The sequence below is a fragment of the Nothobranchius furzeri genome, chromosome 4 (genome assembly GCF_043380555.1).
Source record: "Nothobranchius furzeri strain GRZ-AD chromosome 4, NfurGRZ-RIMD1, whole genome shotgun sequence".
Classification (NCBI taxonomy): domain Eukaryota; kingdom Metazoa; phylum Chordata; class Actinopteri; order Cyprinodontiformes; family Nothobranchiidae; genus Nothobranchius; species Nothobranchius furzeri.
The window spans coordinates 84,170,871-84,185,042 of record NC_091744.1 but is presented as its reverse complement, the minus strand read 5'-3'; the positions used below and the strand labels follow the sequence as shown (position 1 = coordinate 84,185,042).

The window sequence follows — 14,172 nt, the reverse complement described above, 5'->3', positions numbered from 1 at the left end:
GTCTTTGAGAAGCTGTAGGCGTTAGAGCGTTGGCACGTGTTCGCACCGGAGGCTCGGATCACACCTGAGACACCTCGCCCAAGAAAAACTCGGGAGAACTCTGATGATTAAACCCACCTCTCTCAACTTCACGACTCAAAATGTGATTTTTACATTCGATGTTGCATCGATTCCTGATGGTTATCTTGTTTGGATCTCAAGCTTCAGCTGCTGCCTGCTGGTCACACTTTCGACAAAAAAATCTACTGAAACCGGTTGAATCCGACGTCACGTTTCAACTACTCCGTGTTCCCACGGGAGCATTCACAACTGCTTCACAGCCACTCGCGTGCGGAGCCCTTTTCCCAATTAACACGTCTAAAAATAAGGTGTGAAGGTGAGCTACGTGTTTCCGTGGCACAATAAAGCCTGGATTTCTAGTTTTACATCCTCTGTTATTATTTGAAGGATTTCTACATGGCAGTGGGGGCGCTAGGGGGGCGCTATAGCTACCCCTGGAAGAGTCATAGCACCCCCAAGCAAATATAAGATTTTTTTTTTTACAATTTTTATTTAACTTGTGGATGTGATAATATTTAACATACAAAACAAAATAATCAGTAAATTATCATATAGATAGTAAAAACTTCAACCAAAACAGGAAATTGATGTTAACCTTTGACCTGATGAGGATCAGTACCTCCAAATCTGAGACCATGGTTCTTGACCGGAAAAGGGTGATTTGCCAAGTCCGGGTCGGGGGAGCGGTCCTACCTCAAGTGGAGGAGTTTAAGTATCTCGGGGTCTTGTTCACGAGTGAGGGTAGGAGGGATCGGGAGATCGACAGGCGGATTGGTTCGGCGTCTGCAGTGATGCGGACGCTGAGCCAATCTGTCGTGGTGAAGAGGGAGCTGAGCCAGAAAGCCAGGCTCTCGATTTACCGGTCGATCTACGTCCCAATCCTCACCTATGGTCATGAGCTTTGGGTAATGACTGAAAGAACGAGATCATGGATACAAGCGGCCAAAATGAGTTTCCTCCGTAGGGTGGCCGGGCTCAGCCTTAGAGATAGGGTGAGGAGCTCGGACATTCGGGAGGGACTCGGAGTAGAACCACTGCTCCTCCGGATCGAAAGGAGCCAGTTGAGGTGGTTTGGGCATCTGGTCAGGATGCCTCCTGGACGCCTCCCTGGGGAGGTGTTTCGGGCATGTCCTGCCGGCAGGAGGCCCCCGGGTCGACCCAGGACACGTTGGAGAGGTTACATCTCCAATCTGGTCCGGGAACGCCTCGGGGTCCTGCCAGAGGAGCTGGTGGAGGTGGCCGGGGAGAGGACGGTCTGGAGCTCCCTAGTTGGGATGCTGCCTCCGCGACCCGGACCCGGATAAGCGGAGGAAGACGACGACGACCTTTGACCTCATTTTCCACCTGTGAACGAGTGAAAGGTAGAGCTAGCGGTAAAATGGATCGGTTTTTGTTGCCAAAATTTCCACGGGTTCAGTCAGAAACGAATGAATCTTTGGAAGTGATCTCAGACCCACAAAAACCTACGGATCTGGATGAAGGGAGTCAACCCTCAACCGCCGCAGCAGTCCAGGGTTTTGCCGCTGGAAATGCTAACGCTAACGTTAGCTAACCTTGCAACAGTACAGGTGGTTTTCTGTGTGGCTGTATGTGTTTATGATTTCATGGAAAAGTCAGCGATTGTTCATATGTTTATGATGTATATTAATGATTGTTTCAGGTGTTGAGGTGTTGTGCACGCATGTGTATCTGCTAGTGTTGAAGGTGTTTTAGAGAACAATAGGTACGCATGACCACTTCCTTCATAGCACCCTCAATAAAAAGACTAGCTCCTTCATATCACCTGCAGAAAACGTTTCTGGAGCCGCCACTGCTACATGGAGAAAAAGAATCAGTCATAATGGATTTAATAATTAGAGCAATAAAAATGTATTAGTCTCTGATTAAACCTGATAATAAATGAACACGAGGCCCGTCTAAAACGACGGCTTTGAATTTACATTAAACAGATAATTAAAGTTGTTAAAACCACTGAAGGACTCTAAAGTCGAGGTGTTTTCATTCCTCGGTAAGTTTTTTCTAAACATGTTTGATATTATCGGCTGGTATTGATTTTAAATTAGAAATGACTCTTTTCAGGACAATCTTTACATACCATCTACATAATAAACACACGACTCGTCAGCTATGTGTCCTCTCACTCGTGAAGCCATAATAAGACAGATCCGAGGTTTTTCAGATACTTTAGTCAGTTTGCACGTGTGAAGAATTAGAAATTAGCCCTGTGGGCATTTGTCAGGATTATCACGGGGAGAAAAGATTCAGCTGCTGCTGGAGACAAATGAGTTTTATTCCAAATGAATTACTTGTCATATTTTGTAAATGTTTAAAGTTTTAAAGTGTGAGCAACTCGATTAATCAGCACTTTTGCGGTGGTCTCACGGCGAGAAAGACCCAGAAGAGCATGAGTCAGCACAGACAAGTCTGATGCAGGAGAGAGTGGCGAGAGTGGCACAACACGCCTGATATGTGGACATCTCTCCTCTGATTGGCTGACAGCAACACTAAAAATATCAATCTCCACCTCTGAGGCCAACGCAATTCGTATCTCGATGCAGATCGTAGGCAGTGAAACCCTGAGCCGATATGATTCAATTCAATTTTTTCAGTTCGATTCAAGTTTATTTATATAACACCAATTCACGACAAGAGTCGTCTCAAGGCACTTCACACAGTAAACATCCCACTACAGGTCAGTTCATTAAGCCAATCAGTAAAAAGTTTCCTATATAAGGAACCCAGCAGGTTGTCTCAAGTCACTGACTAGTGTCAGAGTCTTTACAGCAATCCTCATACTAAGCAAGCATGTAGCAACAGTGGAGAGGAAAACTCCCTTTTAACAGGAAGAAAGCTCCAGAGGATCCTGGCTCGGTAGAAGCAGCAATCCTCCACGACTCACTGGGGTTCGAGAAGACAGAGCAGACACACACACACACACACACACACACACACACACACACACACACACACACACACACACACACACACACACACACACACACACACACACACACACACACACATGCATGCATTTGAGAATCCTGCTGAATTTGTCCACTTGCAGGAAGTTCAGTATTTATCTGTGTCACATGGGGCGTGACACACACATACAGGCATGTGTGCATGCACGAACACACGCACACACACACACACACACATACACACACACCAAGTAGTGTTTCTATGGTTACATTGTGATGTCTTAGTAAATATTCTATTTGGCGAGAGATAAACTTTATTGTATCTATCCTAGTGGATCTATAATTAAATGGGTAAACTAGTAGTAGCACATCCAACGTCAAAGAGAGTAAAAAGTTATTATCAGGGGAGGGAGAATGTTTAAGTGGTTAGCAGCAGTGTGTTAGCCGATGGCCCCCTCCATGAGGCCACCACAGCTCAGCAGAACATCGTTGTAGCTTCATCTGGGGGGGAAAACAGAGAAACCCTGCTCACGATTCAACAGTGATTTGAAAACGATTTTCGACTCGATACAGTTCATGATGCGATTTGAAGTGATGCAACACATTAAAAACATCTGGTTTCTAAACGCCATCACAATGTTTCCCCTCTCCTGTGTGAAGAATTGATCCTCTAATTTATCAATAAATTCAAAAGACGATGCACGTCATCAGTGATATTTACATATCAGACACATTTTTATTGCTACAATACTCTGAAATGAGGTTTGGGTCGTCACTCTGCTCATATAAACTAACAGAGTCAGAAAATTATTAGTGTTCATCTTATAATTATTAGGAATTATTACGAAACGCGGTAAGCATCTAAACATAATTTTAAAAAATCGTGATGATAAACGACCCGCACTTGTACAGCGCCTTTCAGAGAGGACTACAAAGCGCTTTGCACTACAGCAGGGGTGCCCAATCCTGGTCCTGGAGGGCCGGTATCCTGCATGTTTTAGTTTGAAATCAGGTGTTAAAGCAGAGTTCAATCAGCAGGTGATTAACAGGCTTCTGCAGAGCCTGATGAGCTGCTGCACAGGTGTTTCAACCACTGAATAGAGTCTGTTGGAGCAGAAAAAGCACAAAACCTGCTGGACACCGGCTCTCCAGGACCAGGATTGGGCACCCCTGCACTACGGTGAATCATTTATCCATTCACACACACATTCACACACTGATGGTGATGAGCTACGATGTAGCCACAGCTGCCCTGGGGCGCACTGACAAAGGCTAAAGTTGCTGTTCCTTCAGGAGAAACGGGAATGCTGGAAGTGTGAGTTGACCTCAGCTGTTAAAGGCAAAATGTCGTTCCTTCTGGAGTTTTTTAGGTCTGCACAAAAGTTACAATAATAATAATAACCCACAGCTTCAGGTGTAAGAATGCTCTTAAAAAATGCTGCTGCAGAAACCAGAGACCGTGTTGCAGAGAAGTTTATTTTAATTCGGCCGTTTGTTGAAACTGGAAGCACGTATCCAAGTCGGAATTTCAACAATGAAAGAATTTCCAAATCATGCGAACACCCGTTCAAAATTATCCAGAAGCTCTAAATCCTTTTTGTAGTTTTCCTGTTGAAAGAATCGTTGATTTTGTGTTTGAGTTTTGTCAGAAACATCCAATAATTAGAAAATCCAATTTAAAGGTCAGCTGAAGAAAACCGTACTTAAGATCCGTTGTTTCCATTAAACGTTCCTGCTGCTGCTGCTGCTGAGACTAATTTGAGGAACACACACATGCACCTCAGGAGCCTGCTGCTCCCAAATCAAACTGATTAAAACGAGTTGATTCATCACAGATGACGGCGCCCGCCCGCCTGCGAGCGAATAAAAACACAAGACGCTCAGGCATACGGGTGTGTGCAGTCTCACGATGAGTCGACTCGTCGGGCGTGTCGCTGGAGCTGCCTTCAAGTCCCGGCCGCTAATGATGCACAGCTTAAAGGCACAACCCTGGAATTCTTCTGCAACCTGATCCATGCTGGCGGAGCGCTGCTGCACAAACAAGCCCTCCGCTCTCCACCTATAACATGATATCATCCTCCCATCACACAGACTAGAGATGCAGGCTTCAGAGCGTTGGTCTCTACTCTTACGAGCACTCAAATCAAGCCTGCGGTTTGTATTATGGTCACTTGTGCTCTGCCAATGAAATTACACCGTCTCTCCAAAGCACCCCAATAAAGCTGAGAGAGTGTGGACAGTCCATCTTCTCCTATTAGAGCGCCAAGACCTGACCTCCCTCAGGGGCAGCCAGGTTTCATCTTCAAGCCTCCGTCTTGTTCCCCATAATCACGGATTAACTCGATCCTCCTCCTCTTGTTCTCATTAGCCGTTTGTTTCCGTGCACGCCTCAACGATATCCTCACATCCTCCTCTGTGTGCCTTTTTAAAACCAACCAAACGCTCGTCTCATAAACCTCCACGTGCTCTGGTGCTTTTCCATCCCCGCGGGACGAGAGGTGAAGCACCTTCTCATGTTGCCAGCAACAAAAAAATTTCCACATCTCGAGATAAAAGGGACCGCATAAAGGTGCCACCACACACCAGTAGGGATGGGTACCTTTGACATTTGAATCGATCCGGTACTAATTCCCGGTACCTAGGAATCGATACCGGTACTTAACGGTACCAATTTTCGATACTTTTGAGTGTTTAATATTTTAATTCTCTTTTATAATTAAATATATATTTTTCTCAATATATAACCATATTTGATAAATATCACGATAAATAACATTCAACTGTTTGTATTTTAACATCGTCCTTGTAGTTTTATAAGCTGATAATTAAACTGAAGCAAACATCTTTACTGTGAACTAAATTTACTGTGTATCTTCATTCCTTTTGCCGTCCTTTTTCATTTGATTTTTCCTACTGGGAAGTTAGAATTTCCGAGGAGAAAGCGAACGCACCATTAGCTGATAACAATGGTGGCAATTGAAGCTAACATATCAAGCTAACTTTATCTTAAACAGTTTATTTAGCTGCTGGAGCAGATTAACACGATGATGCCTCACACTTAGATCGTTGTTGCTGGTTTCATCTTCACCCAATCACCCGTCACATTTAGTAAAGTGAAGCCAAACTTTAGAGCGCGTTCGTGTTCTTCTAGTCGGGAATTCGGAGTTCCGAGGAGAAAGCGAACGCACCATTAGCGGAACGGAAGCTAACATATCAAGGTAATTATATTTACCTACTGGAGCAGATTAAGATGAGGATGTCTCACTTAGATCGTTGTCGCTGGTTTCATCATCACCCAGTTAGCCATCACATTTAGTGAAGTGGACCCAAGCTTTAGCGTGCGTTCTTTCTACCATGCTGCTCTGTTTACAACTGGCTCTCAGCGACCGACGACATAACGCTCTTGCACATGCGCAGCTGTCTAGGCAAGTTCTCGTTTTGAAGGACGGGTACCGAAACGAGGCACCGTTTCAAATGACGTGAATCGGTGCTCAGTCGGTACTATGGAATTTGGTCGGTACCTTAAAAAGTACCGAATTCGGTACCCATCCCTACACACCAGAGGGAATGTTTGCCGAGGCGAAGGTGAAGAGCAGCACCGCGGATCCCAGGAGGCAGTTTTAACACATCTCCATCCTTCATAAATGATAAATGACCCGCACTTGTATAGCGCCTCTCAGAGTAAGGACTCCAAAGCGCTTTACACTACAGTGTATCATTCACCCAGTCATTCACCCATTCACACACTGATGGTGATGAGCTACGATGTAGCCACAGCTGCCCTGGGGCGCAATGACAGAGGCGCCACCGGTCCCTCCGACCACCACCAGCAGGCAAGGTGGGTTAAGTGTCTTGCCCAAGGACACTACAGCAGAATTCTCCGTCCGGAGCCGGGATCGAACCTGCAACCTTCCGATTACTGGACAACCCGCTCAACCTGTTGAGCTGCTGCTGCCCATACATCATGAGTTGTTCCTCTGAATAAACTAGTTCATAATTCGAGAGGGCTCGCGATGATGCAGAGACCCTGAAGGGAAGAAGATGAGAAGAAGAGTGCCGGATGATGTCAAACGTGTAAATGTGACATCAGAGACGCTCCAAGGCTGCTCAGTAGTGTGTGTGTGTGTGGAGGAGCAGCACAGCCTGCGTCCTCTACAGTTACGCCTGAGCTAGTGGAGTGAAGCGGTTCACTTCTGAGCATCGCATGAACAAACGATTCAGTTCATTTAAAGACTGAAGATCCGGTCCTGTATTATATCATATCTGCCTGAATGAACATGGTGGAAGTAAATAAATCACTGCCTTCGCTGAACTTTAGCTGTAGAGATTCACCCTGGCAGAATCAGGCTAAACCAGAGGATCCTTCATGCGGTTACTATGGGAACGGGGAGGATGCCGTTTCCTTTAAAGTGGCTTTTCCTTACGTGAACATGTATGTCTAGCTGTGATGTAGACCAACGCCCAGCGACTCACTTGGTCAATAAGGGTAAATGGAGGACAAGTGCTCGTTAAACTGTGGCCTTTACTGCCGCTGTGAATCGGGATCCTCTCCTGCAGAATTAACAACCGACACAAGTGTGACCCCATTCATCAGGGTCCTAGTTACAGGCCGACACGAGAGCCGTCGATGAGTATCGACCGGTCCTGCAGGATCAGGGCGGCGTTGTCACGGTTTTTGTCTCAGACCAAATGATACACACACACACACAGACACACATACACATGCGCATGAATACACACATGCACGCACATACACATACAGACATACGGTATGCGCATGCACAAACACACATACACACTTGAGAATCCTGCTGAATTTGTCCACTTGCAGGAAGTTCAGTGCTTATCAGTGTCGCATGGAGCGTGACACACGCATACAGACATATGTGCATGCACGAACACACACACACACACACACACACACACACACACGAGAATCCTGCTGAATGTGTGCACTTGCAGGAAGTTCAGTGTTTGTGTCACATGGGCTGCATGGTGGCGCAGTTGTTAGCACTGTTGCCTCGCAGCACGAAGGTTGCAGGTTCGAAACTCAGCTGTGGCCTTTCTGCGTGGAGTTGCGTGTTCTCCCCATGCATGCGTGGGTTTCCCCCACAGATCACAACACGCCCTATAGGTTATAAGTTGTAAGTCGCTTTGGATAAAAGCGTCTGCCAAATAAATAAACATAAACATAAACATGGGGCGTGTAATATAACAGCAAACGCATTGTAGCGATCGGGTCACGTGCACATGGGTTACGTGCACATCCTCCTTCCAAAGTTCTCACATTTGTCGCTCGTTATGACGAAGTTAGGAAATGACTACAACTGTTTTGAGAGAGCAGTAGAAACTTTAATATTCCAGCAACACGGTGAAGCCTGCAAGGAAAAGGAGAACTATTTACAGATGCTCAGAGACTTTTTGGGAAACTGGAGTTAATTTTAATATTTTCACAGAAGTCCCTGATAGATTCTGATTCATCGGTAAAATCTTCCATCCAACTAACCTGAATTTCTAAAAAAAAAAAAAATCTTGATATTCCCAAAACTTTTCACACAAAGCACGCTTTTAAGATGTCGATGAAACCAGAAGAAAACCTGAGAAATCTATTTTGTCACCCGGAGATGAAATAATAGAAGTGCAGGAAGACGAAAGTGAGCGAAGGTGGTTTCTGTTCGGGGCTGGCAGACGTGTGGTTTCCTGAAAAGGATTTTAATTAAGCTTTGGCTGATTAACAGCCTGTGGAATAACGGGGAGGTGTTACAGTCTCAACACGAGCCCAGCGAGCTCAAGGTTACAGTTTTTTAAAACTCGTGTTAGACTCGTGTCGGTTCTAATTATCATAAGTTCAAACAGAAATGCTGTTGCTTCAACCTCATTCATGACTTCTGCATTTATAACCAAACTTCATACGTGTGTAGCAATTAAATATCTACATTAAGTCATGACCAATAAGATGTGATGATTTCATATAAATAAGAAATATCAACCTGATTGATCTTTGAATGTTAAATCAGAAGTTTCCAGGGTTCTTTGCTTGTTTAGGGACCATAAACACACTTCGCATTAATTCAGACAGTCGGGTATAAACGTGTACGAAATGAATTTAGGGATGGGTACCTTTGACATTTGAATCGATCCGGTACTAATTCCCAGTACCTAGGAATCGATACCGGTACTTAACGGTACCAATTTTAGATACTTTTGAGTGTTTAATATTTTAATTCTCTTTTATAATTAAATATATATTTTCTCAATATATAACCATATTTGATATATATCACTATAAATAACATACAACTGTTTGTATTTTAACATCGTCCTTGTAGTTTTATAAGCTGATAATTAAACTGAAGCAAACATCTTTACTGTGAACTAAATTTACTGTGTATCTTCATTCCTTTTGCCATCTTTTTCATTTGATTTTTCCTACTGGGAAGTTAGAATTTCATAGGAGAAAGTGAACGCACCATTAGCTGATAACAATGGTGGCAATGGAAGTTAACATATCAAGCTAACTTTATCTTAAACAGTTTATTTAACTGCTGGAGCAGATTAAAACGATGATGCCTCACACTTAGATCGTTGTCGCTGGTTTCGTCTTCACCCAATCACCCGTCGCATTTAGTAAAGTGAAGCCAAACTTTAGAGCACGTTCATGTTCTTCTAGTCAGGAATTCGGAGTTCTGAGGAGAAAGCGAACGCACCATTAGCGGAATGGAAGCTAACATATCAAGCTAACGTTATCTTAAACATTTTATTTACCTACCGGAGCAGATTAAGATGAGGATGTCTCACTTAGATCGTTGTCGCTGGTTTCATCATCACCCAATTACCCATCACATTTAGTGAAGTGGACCCAAGCTTTAGCGTGCGTTCTTTCTACCATGCTGCTCTGTTTACAACTGGCTCGCAGCGACCGACGACATAACGCTCTTGCGCAAGCGCAGCTGTCTAGGCAAGTTCTCGTAATGAAGGACGGGTACCGAAACGAGGCACCGTTTCAAATAACGTGAATCGGTGCTCGGTCGGTACTATGGAATTCGGTCGGTACCTTAAAAAGTACCGAATTTGGTACCCATCCCTAAAATTTAATTATTTTTCCTAATCTAATGATACATGACAAGATATGAATAATGAGATGTGGTGTGGTGGATGTGTGGTGTTGCGATGGAAGCTAGATGTTGTAGCAACCATTCTTTGTATCTGAGAGAAATTATGAAATCTGGCTGTAGAATAATAATTTGTTTGTTATAAACTAGAGAGTTGTTCATTAAAAACAGCATCAGACGCATTCTGTCATGCCAAGTCTACGCACCCTTGGTGTGGTGGTTCTCATTCGATCCGGGGGGTCGACGGTCACTGCCGGTGGAGTGAACCTCTGATATCAGGAACCCGTAGACAGTTCCGATAGGACCCGTCCAGTCCGAGGTCCCTCCAGGTGAAGGCAGGAAGCTGGAATGCTTATTTGCGTCTAAGGTTGATGTTTGCTTGGCTCTTAGAAGAGCCGGTTGTCTGGTTTCAGCCCCAGGGTTGCAGAGAGGCTTTGACAGGAGGTCAAAGGGGAAAATGGTTTCAAAAATGCTTCTTTCCCGAACTGGCCGGTTCGAGGGTCAGCGAGAAACTGAAGTAATTCTTGTTTTATTGAACTACTTTGTTATGATTTCTGGCCAAGTTTGGCCAATCAGAATTTTGACACATTTCTGAGTATTTCCCAGCATCCCTCATAAAGCCACGCCCTCCTCAGATACAAAGGTGTTTTTAACCTTAATGAGTATCTTATGGTAACGTGTATGAGTGTAAACAATGATTGACTTGTTAAATCAAACACACACTGATTTGTGATATAAATGGATTATTGTAAGAACAATATTCATATTAAATTCATTGATTTAAGCAACAATTATTCAAACTGTCACGTTCCTGCTCCTGCCAGGCCCCGTTTCCATAGCAACCCCAGTCAGCACCCCATCACCTTCATGCATCACACCTGGCTCCCTCATGCCACCGCTCCAGCCAAGCCCTGTTTCCACAGCAACCTAACCTACACCTCATCAGCTCATCACACACACCTGCTCCTCCTGCTGTATAACTCCCAGCCTGCTCTCCAACCAGTGCCAGATTATTGAACGCTTTGCAAGTAAATTCTCCAGCCTTTCGCTCACCTTGACTCCACGGATCTGAACCTTGCCTCGTCCTCTAACCTGCCTGCTCCTCGTGCCCTCCTTGGATTACCGCCTTGCTCCCGACCACGTCTTTGGATTTCCCCTATTGGAGTTACTGCCTCTCTGACCTCCTGGCCATCACCCTGCTCAGTCCTCGACCACATCTCCGGATTCCCCTGTCGGATGTTCAGCCTCTCAGATCTCCTGGTAACGACCGCCTGTCTTCTGACCTAGCCTCTGCCTCTCCCGTCATCGCCCCTTTTCCCTCTTTCATAAACATTCTTAAACATGTCATTCTGTGTTGGGTGTTTTTACGGGTCTGCCAGTTTGAGTACATTACACAAACATTTGATTTAAACATCTTGTTCATTCATCACACATGATTATTGTAAGCTTATGAGTTGTAATATCATGGAGGCTTCACTCATTCAGGGTGAAGAAGGTTGACGTCTGGCGTTCATGCTGAGTGTAGGAACCTTGGGTGAGAATGTTTGTCTGGATGTTTTGTCTTCTGTATGTAAAAACGCTGAACAGAACCTTCTGGGTTTAGAAGGCCAAACAGAAAGCGTGTTTATTTCTGTAGATGAAAGGTTATTATTTTGGTCAATATTTAGGTGAAATTTGACCCTTTTGGACGTTACACATGTAAACGATTAATCCGGTGCTCCTGGCAGCGTGATCTGTCCCAGGAGACGATGTTAAAATGCATTCACACGTACTGCGAAGAGGACATGCATGGGTCCCTGTCTGATGTGGCCCAGTTCTGTCAGGGACAGGAAGACTAGCACAAACGTCTTAATTTAGCCTTTTTTAAGACTCCTTGTTTTGTGGGAAAGTTGTGAGACATAAATCAGAATATCCAGTCATACTACAGGTTCAGATATGCTGCATAAACATCATTTTTATGCTTTCTTTTTAATAATTGTCACAAGCTCTGCTTGTATCTGAGTAAAGAGAAATGTTGTTTGGTAACACTTTACAATAAGGGTCCCCTTACTAACGTCAGTGCTTTATTAAGCATTAATTACCAAAAGGTGCCATTATTAGTGTCACTAAGTGCTTTGTTAAGCATTAATTAAAAACTGTCCCTTTAACATTACCTAGTACTTTATTAAGCATTAGAAAAATAAAGGGTCCCTTTTATTAACATTATTCAGTGCTTTATTAAACATTAATAAACAAATGTCCCTTTATTAACATGATTTAGTGCTTTATTAAGTATTAGAAAAATGAAGGGCCCCCTTATTACGTCAGTGCTTTATTAAGCATTAGAAAAATTAAGGGTCCCTTTATTATGTTAGTGCTTTATTAAACATTAATAAACAATTGTCCCTTTATTAACATGATTTAGTGCTTTCTTAAGTATTAGAAAAATTAAGGGTCCATTTAATACGTTAGGGCTTTGATAAACATTAATAAACAAATGTCCCTTAATTAACATGATTGAGTGCTTTATTAAGTATTAGAAAAATTAAGGGTCCCTTTATTACATTAGTGCTTCATTAAACATTAATAAACAAATGTCCCTATATTAACATGATTTAGTGCTTTATTAAGTATTAGAAAAATTAAGGGTCCCTTTATTACATTAGTGCTTCATTAAACATTAATAAACAAATGTCCCTATATTAACATGATTTAGTGCTTTATTAAGTATTTGAAAAATTAAGGGTCCCTTTATTACGTCAGTGCTTTATTGAGCATTAATAAACAAATGTCTCTTTATTAACATGATTGAGTGCTTTATTAAGTATTAGAAAAATTAAGGGTCCCTTTATTACATTAGTGCTTCATTAAACATTAATAAACAAATGTCCCTATATTAACATGATTTAGTGCTTTATTAAGTATTAGAAAAATTAAGGGTCCCTTTATTACATTAGTGCTTCATTAAACATTAATAAACAAATGTCCCTATATTAACATGATTTAGTGCTTTATTAATTATTAGAAAAATTAAGGGTCCCTTTATTACGTCAGTGCTTTATTAAGCATTAATAAGCAAATGTCTCTTTATTAACATGATTTAGTGCTTTCTTAAGTATTAGAAAAAATAAGGGTCCATTTATTACGTTAGGGCTTTATTAAACATTAATAAACAAATGTCCCTATATTAACATGATTTAGTGCTTTCTTAAGTATTAGAAAAATTAAGGGTCCCTTTATTACGTCAGTGCTTTATTAAGCATTAATAAACAAATGTCTCTTTATTAACATGATTTAGTGCTTTCTTAAGTATTAGAAAAATTAAGGGTCCATTTATTACGTTAGGGCTTTATTAAACATTAATAAACAAATGTCCCTATATTAACATGATTTAGTGCTTTCTTAAGTATTAGAAAAATTAAGGGTCCCTTTATTACGTTAGTGCTTTATTAAACATTAATAAACAAATGTCTCTTTATTAACATGATTTTATGCTTTATTAAGTATTAGAGAAATTAAGGGTCCCTTTATTACGTTAGTGCTTTATTAAACATTAATAATCAAATGTCCCTGTATTAACATGATTGAATGTTTTATTAAGTATTAGAAAAATTAAGGGTCCCTTTATTACGTTAGTGCTTTATTAAACATTAATAAACTGTCATTTTATTTTGGGGGTCTGCTTCATAATGCGTTATATAATATCAACATTAATAAGTATTTAATACTATTATAATAGTTTATTAATGCTTAATAATGAACTAAGTAGCGTTAATAAATGGGCCCATATTGTAAAGTGTTACTAAATGTTTATTAGGTTACATCCACCCTACTCAGGATATTCCTTTCCTGTTTTATCTACCTTTTGGAGGTTTTTGGTCATTAAAAATGAATATTTTGTAACTTAGGTGTTTAAAAATTCTTCAGGAACCATCTAGTTCATGCATGTCCCACAAGAACTAAAACGATAAGTGTCACGTTGAGAGCGGGAGGAGCTTAGGACCCAAGGTGCTGATCACCAGACAACGCGAGGCAGGAGCGAATGTAAAAAGTAAAATCCTTTATTTAGGATGATGACCAAAAATCCAAAGGGCAGGAAG

General features: G+C 42.1%; 1 protein-coding gene across 1 annotated transcript in view; it reads right to left on the bottom strand.

Moving 5' to 3' along the window:
* The window catches only part of syt9b (synaptotagmin IXb), a 68,171-nt gene that overhangs the window by 14,373 nt on the left and 39,626 nt on the right, over window positions 1-14,172 (bottom strand). The window lies entirely within an intron of this gene.